This window comes from Theobroma cacao, chromosome 1 (assembly GCF_000208745.1).
Source record: "Theobroma cacao cultivar B97-61/B2 chromosome 1, Criollo_cocoa_genome_V2, whole genome shotgun sequence".
NCBI classification, from domain to species: domain Eukaryota; kingdom Viridiplantae; phylum Streptophyta; class Magnoliopsida; order Malvales; family Malvaceae; genus Theobroma; species Theobroma cacao.
The window spans coordinates 22,036,081-22,045,510 of NC_030850.1; positions in this window are offsets into that span (position 1 = coordinate 22,036,081).

The window sequence follows — 9,430 nt, forward strand, 5'->3', positions numbered from 1 at the left end:
AAATTATAGGAAAGAAAATCAAATAGGAAAAATTATGACAATGATGCACCATTTTGGCTGAATTTTTCCAAGAAGGAATATGAATGTGGCTTTGCTGATTTTTGGGTTATTTGGCTGGACATTGGTGATTTGAAGCATTAGAAAAAGAAATGGGATTAATTGGAGCTAAATTGGATGCATATTTCAATTTATCAGGTAAAAGACCAAAATAGGTCAATACGGTGTTTAGGCAAAATTTAGACCTTTTGCATTTCATACCATGCATTAGTGATCCAAATTAGTTATTTCAATTTAAGGGCAACGTAGTAAATTCCTTGATTTTATACTGTGTCAAGGTGGTGTGCCCTTTGACAAAGGCAAGGAAATTACGCCTGGGGATCACTAAGCTGAGTACACTCGAAATCTGAACTTTTGAAACCTATGAGTAAACCTATTATCGTTTGAAATATCTAGAGTAGTTTTTATTCAATTTTTTGATTTGTGAAAATTATTTTAAATGATGAATTTCTTGTTTTATGAGAAAAATACGAATTTATAAAATAAATGGAATTATAAAATAAATTGAAATTTTTATAAATTGATTTGAAAATAGAATGTTGGATTTGAAAATTTGAGTAATTGGAGACCATGTGATTTATTGTAAATTATTATTTGAATTAAATGGCTTGTCATAAATTGGCATGATTGGCTAAATTTATACTTGTGTTGAAAAATATGAATTGTCTATTTTGCCTTGATAAATTGGTTAGTAATGTAATTGCCATGCAATGCCATTGAAATTTGATCAATTGGTGGATTAAAGATTAGCTACTGCAGTGGCAGTGTTCCGTGGATCAACCTATTAGAAGGGCACGATAAACTCCTTTATATTCTCACCTCGATCATAGAAGCGAGTACGGTATCTCTTGAGGTGGGCTTTTTGAGTCCACTTCACGTTAACCACCACTGAAGTGAGACTCAGTCAACGTCAAGGAACTGCTGCTTTTTTTTTTTAAATAAAAACAAGCTTTATGATTATATAAAATTTTTCACAGCCTTGGCGGACTCGGTTGAATACCCCTGGTCCAAGTGTCCCCGAGTACAGGATTTGGCATGAGCCAAGTTTTGAGAAATTCACGAGCCATATTGATTATTTGGTTGAAATGAATATTCGTGTTGTAAGAAATTTATTGAAATGAATTATTTTTAATTGTCTCCCTTTACTTGCCTTTGGATGATTTAGATGGTGTTTGTTTACTCACTGAGATTTTATAATCTCACCCTTTTTTTTTATCCCATCATTTCAGGCCGGGTTAGCCTGTAGATAGCAAACATCGTCGAGAACTATAATTGGCCATACTACTTCAAAAACTATAGGTTTACTATCTTTACTACTTTTGTTCATTTGTGGGCCCACGTAGCACTGTAAATTAAATTTCATACTTTGGTTTTTTGTATTATAGTTTGTATAAATATATTTAACTTTTACGCAACTAAAAATTATTTTCAGAATACTCTATAAATATTAATTTGTAAGAAATAGAATATTTTGTCGAATATTTTTATTTTATTTAAATGATTATAATTCCATTTTAAATCACATTTTAGACATTCAAATTTAATTTCGATTTCGAAATATGCATTTCTCGCTTAAGTACTACATTTTGGTCGAAATTGAAATTTTTGATGAAAAATGACCAAAATGCCCATGTGAAGTGAAATTTATTTTTTCACTGTTTTAAATCGGAAAAAGGCTTAAAAGCCTTTAAAATACGACATTTGCCAACGATTAACCACAGGGGAGATAATAAACTGATATGAAAGCCTTGCGAGGTTTTGATATGGTATTCGGGAGATGAGTGCCTATTGAGAAATCGCGGCTGTTGTCACGGACTCAAGGATGGTTCCGGGTCGTGACACCACTATCACATAAACCCCCTGAAGTGGGTTGCAAACAAAGGGCAACCCACTTACCCAATAAAAACCCTTTTTCTTTATTTATTTTCTTTTTAGTTATTTTTATTTATTATTTATTTTATTTCTCTACATTAATCTTTATTTATTTTCTTTTTGCAGTTAAAAAAAATTCTTCTTAGCAGTGAGAATGAGGAAGATGACAATAAAAACGAGGAGGAGGACTAGCGCGTCACCATATTCATCCAATCATTAGGGGAGTATTCTTTACCTTTTTTTATTTTTTCTAACATTGAGGACAATGTTAAGTTTAAGTTTAGAGGGTGAATTTATTTTTCTGGTGAAAAATATTTTATGAAAGTTTTAGATTTAATTATATTTGCTTTTTTATCTAGATTTATAAATAATTTAGGATTAGTTGGTAAATGAATTTATTATTTGTTCGAATTTGAGGAATCTAGAGTAAAGTTATGCCAATTTTTTCGATGATTTTTCTATCCAATAATGATAACCAGTTGTCTTGAATTCTTAACTTTTGGTGAATAAGGTTTTTATTTGGATTCATCTTAAATTCTTTTGTTAAGTATCATTACGAGGATGTGATTTTCAATATTTTGAGCACTATATCTTTTACTTTGAATTATTCTGAATATTTAAAGAAGATTGATATTGATGTAAATTTTAGATTATGTCATAAATTCTAGAATTTGCTTGATTTTCTCTCGAGGTGAATCTTAGGCAATACTTAGTTAGAGAGATGATTTAGGCCATTTTTAGACCATTTGAGCCTAAAAAGCCTACCTTGTCAAATTTTTATACCAAGTATACCCTTTTGAGCCTAATTTTCCTTTTCTTTATTTAACTACATAATAATTGAGCATAGTCTTAAAATTAACTTTTCAATTTTGCAACCCTCACCCTTAAGCATGTATAATGTTTTAGGAAATATAGATTGAGCTAAATGTTGTAAAAGGTAGAAAGGTGATATTGATGTGAAAAAAAAAAAAGAGTTCAAAATATTAACAATCACCCCATTACCTACAATACAAAGAAAATAAGTTTAAGGGTGTAAAATTTTGAAATTGTGTAAAAAAAAATGTGTTGAAAAAAAAAGTTCAAATGTGGAAGAAAAAGTGTACTTGAAGAAAGAGAATAAAGCTCCATATATAGGTCCTAAAGTAATTATGTGCTTAGGGTGATTTGAGCCACATTAATATCCTTTATCATACCTTGACCCTAGCCATATATTACAAGCCAATGAAAGTCCTATTGATTCCTACCTTGGTGTTAGTCTACATTAGTGGGGAGAGAGAGATAAAAAGTAAACATATGGAATTCTAGTACTAATTTGATATTTGTGTTAGCATAAACTCATCTAGATATCATGATATTCTTAGTAAAAGACTACACACACACATGAAAATCCATTCTAGAATATGCTTGCATTGTAATTGAAACATGAATTTGAATGAGGCTTATATTTTTCCTTCAGTTAATGATTGATAGACATACTTTTGAGAAAATTATAGGGGATCATTGAGTTGGTGCACTTTATCTCTAGTAGTAGTAGTAGTAGTAGTAATAGTAACAGTAGTAGTAATAATTATATTTATTTTAGTTTTCATTAACTAAATTTGATTTTCATAAGTTAGTTTCTTTTTTATATTTTGCTCGAGAACTAGCAAAATATTAAGTTTGGGGGTACGATAACTCTATGATATAAAGTTATTTGGGCTTAATTTTGATAATAATTTAACAAAGTTCTTGTAGTAATGCATAAAAATTAGTAAGTTTTATTTAATTATTTTAAATTAGTTATTTTAGGTGAGTCAATCTAATCTTAGTTAATTTTATGCTTAATTTAATATTAATGTGGTTAAGATAGGTTGTTATTGATTTATTTATGCTTTTGTAGGTGTTTGATGAAAGAAGAATTTTAATGGAAGAAGGAGAGCAATTTCAAAGTGTAGGCTTCCACTGCATATGTTTCGGTATTTTAGATATAACTATCTCTACAAAGCTTCAAATGAGATGATTCTTAAACCATTGGAAATATAAGAGAAAACTCTACAACTTTTATGTTTTCTACTTCACCCAGTTCGGCTTGGAAGGTGGTAAAAAATTTTGTCAAATTGGATGCACTGTAGTAGTCCTAGAGCAATTACAATTGCTGTTAATTAATTGGGCAAAGCTGCGACCCATATAGTCTGATGAGGAAATCCTAGCTTAAATTGACTTCTTTCTTCACTCAACTTGGCCTAGCTTCAAAGCCTTATAAAAATAACCTTTCGAAGGACTTTTTAAAAAGAGAATGAAACATTAGATTAACAGTTGAGAATCAAGCCAAAAAGTCATTAAAGCTGAGAAGAATGTGAAGGATTCAAGAAGATTTGAAAGATCAAGATTATAATTCTTGAGTTTTATCTTTTTTTATTATTCTTTTATTTTCTTAGTTTGTTTTTATTGTTTAAACTTTATTTGACAATGATGTGTAACTTGATGGGGAACTAAGTTTTTAAACTAAGATTATGATTGAACTCAATATGTAGTTTGATTTATTTATCTCTCTTTTGCTTATGTTTTACGAATTTAAGTTGTTTATGTTATCCTGTTCTTAATGCTTCTAATTGCCAGATCACAAATTAAATTGAATTGGAAATCCAGGTTAAACCTTGACGAAGGAGATTTAGGTAGATTTTAAATAAAATAACATATGATCGAATGCACTTAGTTGATTAGGTGGTTTGATTTGTTTATAGGGTAGACATACACTTATAAGCAAAAAGACTAGTAAATAATTTAGGACTCTAGGTTAGTAACTTATTCCGTTAAACTGAGTTAAGAGAGAGACAATATTCATATGAAGTATTGAGGGACATCACAATCTTAGGTCTGGTAGTTAAGTGAGTTTTATTTACTATTTAATTTTAGTTTCAATTTATTAGTTTTAATTTATCTTTTTTATTTTAATTATTTGGATAAAATTAGGGTGTTATAATTTTAGTAGTTAACAATAGGAATTAAACAATTCTCTATGGAAACGATACTCTACTTCATTACTATATTACTTATTAACGATACATGCATTTGTGTGAGAAATCAACAATAAGGTCGCATTATTATGGACAATTAATGATTTTCCTACTTGGCATGTTGTCGGGGTGGGGCACTCATAGACGATTATTATCAATTAAAATCCTACTACGCAAGTATACGTATCGAATAGATAGTATATTAGCAAGCAAGGTATCGATCCCACAAGGAATTGATCTAAAACTTTACTAAGTACTAAAATTAGAACAATTTAATCTTATCCAAATAATCAAAATTAATTAATTAACTAAAATTAAAACCAATAAGAAAAATCAAAATAATAATAACTTGAAAAAAATATCAAATCAACAAACCTATGATTACAATATCCCTCACACTTTATCTAAATCTTACCTCTCTTCCTTAACCTATTTCAATGGGTTGACTTGCTAACCTAGAGTCCTAAATTATTTATAAAGGTCTCCCGACTCATCTTATAAAAATATCTATTTTAACCAAAACACTATATCCCTATGTGAATTGAAATTAAAACAGACTCATTAAGTTCAGACTCTAATCTAGCTACATATGGCCTATAGGTATATCCCTATCCTATACGCAAATCATTTAATATGATCATATGCTATCCCTATTTTAGTCTACACTAAACTCCCTTTCCTAAGTTTGTTTAGGTTCCTAGATCAATTTAATTGGTGGAAAGGCAATTAAAAAGCATTAAGAACAAATTGGAATAAACAATTCAAATCCCATTAAAGATAAGTAAGAAAGAGATTAAAAATTTAGACTACATGTGGTTAAATTGCAATCCTAGAAAAAGAAATTTAGCCACTCATAATTGTAAAATAAAATAACACTGTATAAAATTCAGCCATTGAAAGTATCAAGAAAGATAAAAGCTAAGGAAGAAAACAAAACAATATTTTCCGCCTTGATCTCCAAGTTTCAGCCTCAACTTGTAACTTCTTGAATATCCCAAGGCTGTTTCCCCTAATGTTGTTAAACATATCCTATTTATACTAATAAACTTAACTTAAAGTTCATTAAACTGACCTAGGGTTTAATTGGGATTAAAAGTGTAATAAGAGGCCCAAAAATCAATTGTCAATCTTTACAAATTTCCATTCCCAATACAATACGTTCAGCCATTTTTAGATGTGCCTTTCTCTATCTTCGATGTAGAACTAGGCAAAGTGATCTTCATAAAAGTTGTAGCTCTATCTCTTAGCTTTCCAATGGTCTAAGAATCGCATCAATTAAAGTTTTGTAGCTCGAGATATGGATAAAATACTAAAGTATATGCAAGCAGATTTTCGGGTTCGTCAACATCTCACTTACCAAAATTAAGCCCAATCACTTTTAATCCTACAAAAGAAACATAAAAACTAATAAATAGTAACCAAATTAAAAAAGAATAACATAAAATTAAAATAACTAACTTAAAAGTAACCTAATTATAAAAACAACTAAAAATAAGTAAATTATAATTAAAAATTGAGGACTTAGTTAATATTTAATAACAAAATTGAAATAAAATAATTCTATAAAATAGAATTATCAATTATCATGTCCTTATTGTATGAAACAATATAAGTCTTTCATATTAGAGCATGGAAAAAACCTTTTTTCTTTTATTGTCATCGACAATTCTTGCCACCTATTCATGCTTTTAGGAGGCAGAGAGATAAGTTTCTTAAAAAAAGATTTAAGCGTGACTTCCCAATTCCTCGACTCGTAGGTGAAGAAATTTTATCACAATTGAATTTATTTCTTAATATCCCCATTGGAATAAAATGTGGTGAACAGAAGATTTCTAGTTTCAGTCAAAGTCATAATTGGGTGAAAAAGAGTATATTTTGAGATTTACCTTATTGGCATATGCTTCTTATTGGTCATAATCTAGATGTGATACGTATTGAACATAATGTCTTTGAGAATATCTTCAACACTATGATGGATGTTAAAAGGAAAACATAAGACAACTTAAAGGCAAGACAAGATTTGAATGTGTATTGCAAGCGTCCAGAATTGGAATTATTAAAAAATAATGAAAAAAATTTTAAGCATAAAGCCTCGTACACTTTAAGTGAGGAGGAAAAAAATTTGTTTATGATGAGGTGAAACAATTGAAATTCCTTGATGGTTTTGCGCCAAACATATCTCAATGCGCTAATGAGATTGAATGTAAATTTTATGGAATGAAGAGTCATGATTGTCATTTTTTTTTTGCAACAATTGCTCCCAATTGCCTTTTGTGATATGGCACCTAACACAATTTGGGATGCAATTACTAAGATATCTCATTTTTTTAAAGATTTATGCTTAATCGAAATATTGGTAGATCACATAGAAGCTTTGGAAGGAAAATTTATTGAAACTATCTGTAAACTAGAAAAAAATCTTTCTTCCTTGTTTTTTTTACTCTATGGAGCATTTGCCGATTCACTTACCTTACAAGGCTAGGGTTGGTGGACCTGTCCAGTATTGATGGATGCATCCATTTGAAAGGTACTATATCTGTTATTAAATTTCAATTATTTCATTAAAAGAGTTTAGGGTACTTATTAAATTTTATAAATATTATGATGTTTAGGGTTTTGTATGATTTGAAGAAGAAAGTGAAAAATTGAGCTTTCATGGAAGGAAAGATATGTGAGGCATATGTTATTGAGGAAGTCTCTTTGTTTTGCTCTTCATATTTTGAACTTACTGCGTGGACAAGATTAAATCAAGTGCCATGTAATGATGATGAGGGAGACATGGACTCTAATGGTCGTCTTTCAATTTTCACTCATCTTGGGTGAGCTTTTGATCAACTAGATAAATCTCAATTTTTAGACGAAGATGAGTTATATGCTACCAAACTATATGTTTTAATGAATTGCAAGGAGATGCTTCCGTATATTGAGTAAGTACCATTATACCTTTAACCTTAATGATTGATATAAGATAATCTTGATTTGTAATGTTGATGTAATGTTAGGATATTTGATGAAATGGTGAAAAGAGATGTTGTCCATATATCAGAAGATGAATTGGAGAAAATACGTGATGCAAGATTTTCATAATGATTCCAAGAATATGTAAGTTTATGTGCAATCTATAAGTTGCCACTTAATAATAAATAGGCATTAGTGATGTACATTAATAATTAATGCTCTTGTATTACATTTTAGTAAGTCACAAAACATAGGGATGAAACTAATCCACATATACTTGAAATTTCCCATGGTCCAGGACGTATGGCAAGGTGTTACAAAGGATACTTCGTAAATGGTTTCAAGTTCCACACCTTAGATTATAGGCAAAATCTTAAGACAATGAATAGCGAGGTATGTGTCAAAGGGAGTTTTTACAACGATTATGAGTATGACTATTATGGTATCTTGGTGGATATAATCAAGTTGGAATATTTTGGTATCGAAAATAGAGTTGTGCTATTTAAGTGTCATTGGTTTGACACTGAAAAAGGTGTTAAGGTCTACCCTTTTCATGGTCTTACTGAAATTAAACACAACTTGATGCTAGCTACGAATGAACCATTTGTCTTAACTGCACAAGCTCACCAAGTTTACTATAGTAGTTATCTGTCAACCAAAAGAGATCGATGTGATTGATAAGCAGTATTTAAAACAAAAGCTAGGAGTATATTCCACTTTCCATGTAGTGGAGACAAATAAAATGAAATTGATTTGAATGAAGAAGTGTACCAAGAAGATGATGTGTCTATTCCAATTAATATTACTCTTTTTGAGGACTTTGATATCCCTACAGTATTAACAAGTGGTGATTATGAAGAGGTTAATGTATTGATTGAGGACGAAGAATATGAGATGGAAGAAGATGAAGAAGAACTTGAGGACTAAGATGAAGAATCTTTTAGTGATAGCGATAAGAATGAAATCTATGAAGAACATGAGTTTGCTTATTATGGAAGCGATTAATGATGTTAGAAATATATGTTATTGGTTTTGTATTTTTTCTCACACAATTGTTTAACTTTATTATTATTATTATTATTATTATTGAAAAATCTTAATATGTTATTATATTTATTAATATTTTAAAATATTTAAATGTATGTTAGAATGGCATGTTTTTGTTAATATTTTTTATTGTAAACATGTATGAGAATTAGTCTTGATTCCTACATTTTGATGATGATTTTGATAGTTTGTTTCAATTTTTTTTAGCATGGCTTCCATGTTTTTGTTAACATTTTTTATAGTAAACATGAATGGGAATTAGTCTTAATTCTTATATTTTGATGATGATTTTGATAGTTTGTTTCATTTTCTTTTAACTTATGTTTGAATATTTTGTTACATTGTAGGAATGATGGTTAAAGGGAAGCACTCAAAACCAAGACCTCGAGCAACAAACTCGTCTAGATCTATGTTGTCACTTACGAATGTTAGTGCATTTCCTAATCCATCCACTAATCCATAGAGGCAGCAGGCCAATGATTTGCCCTCAGAGCCACCTT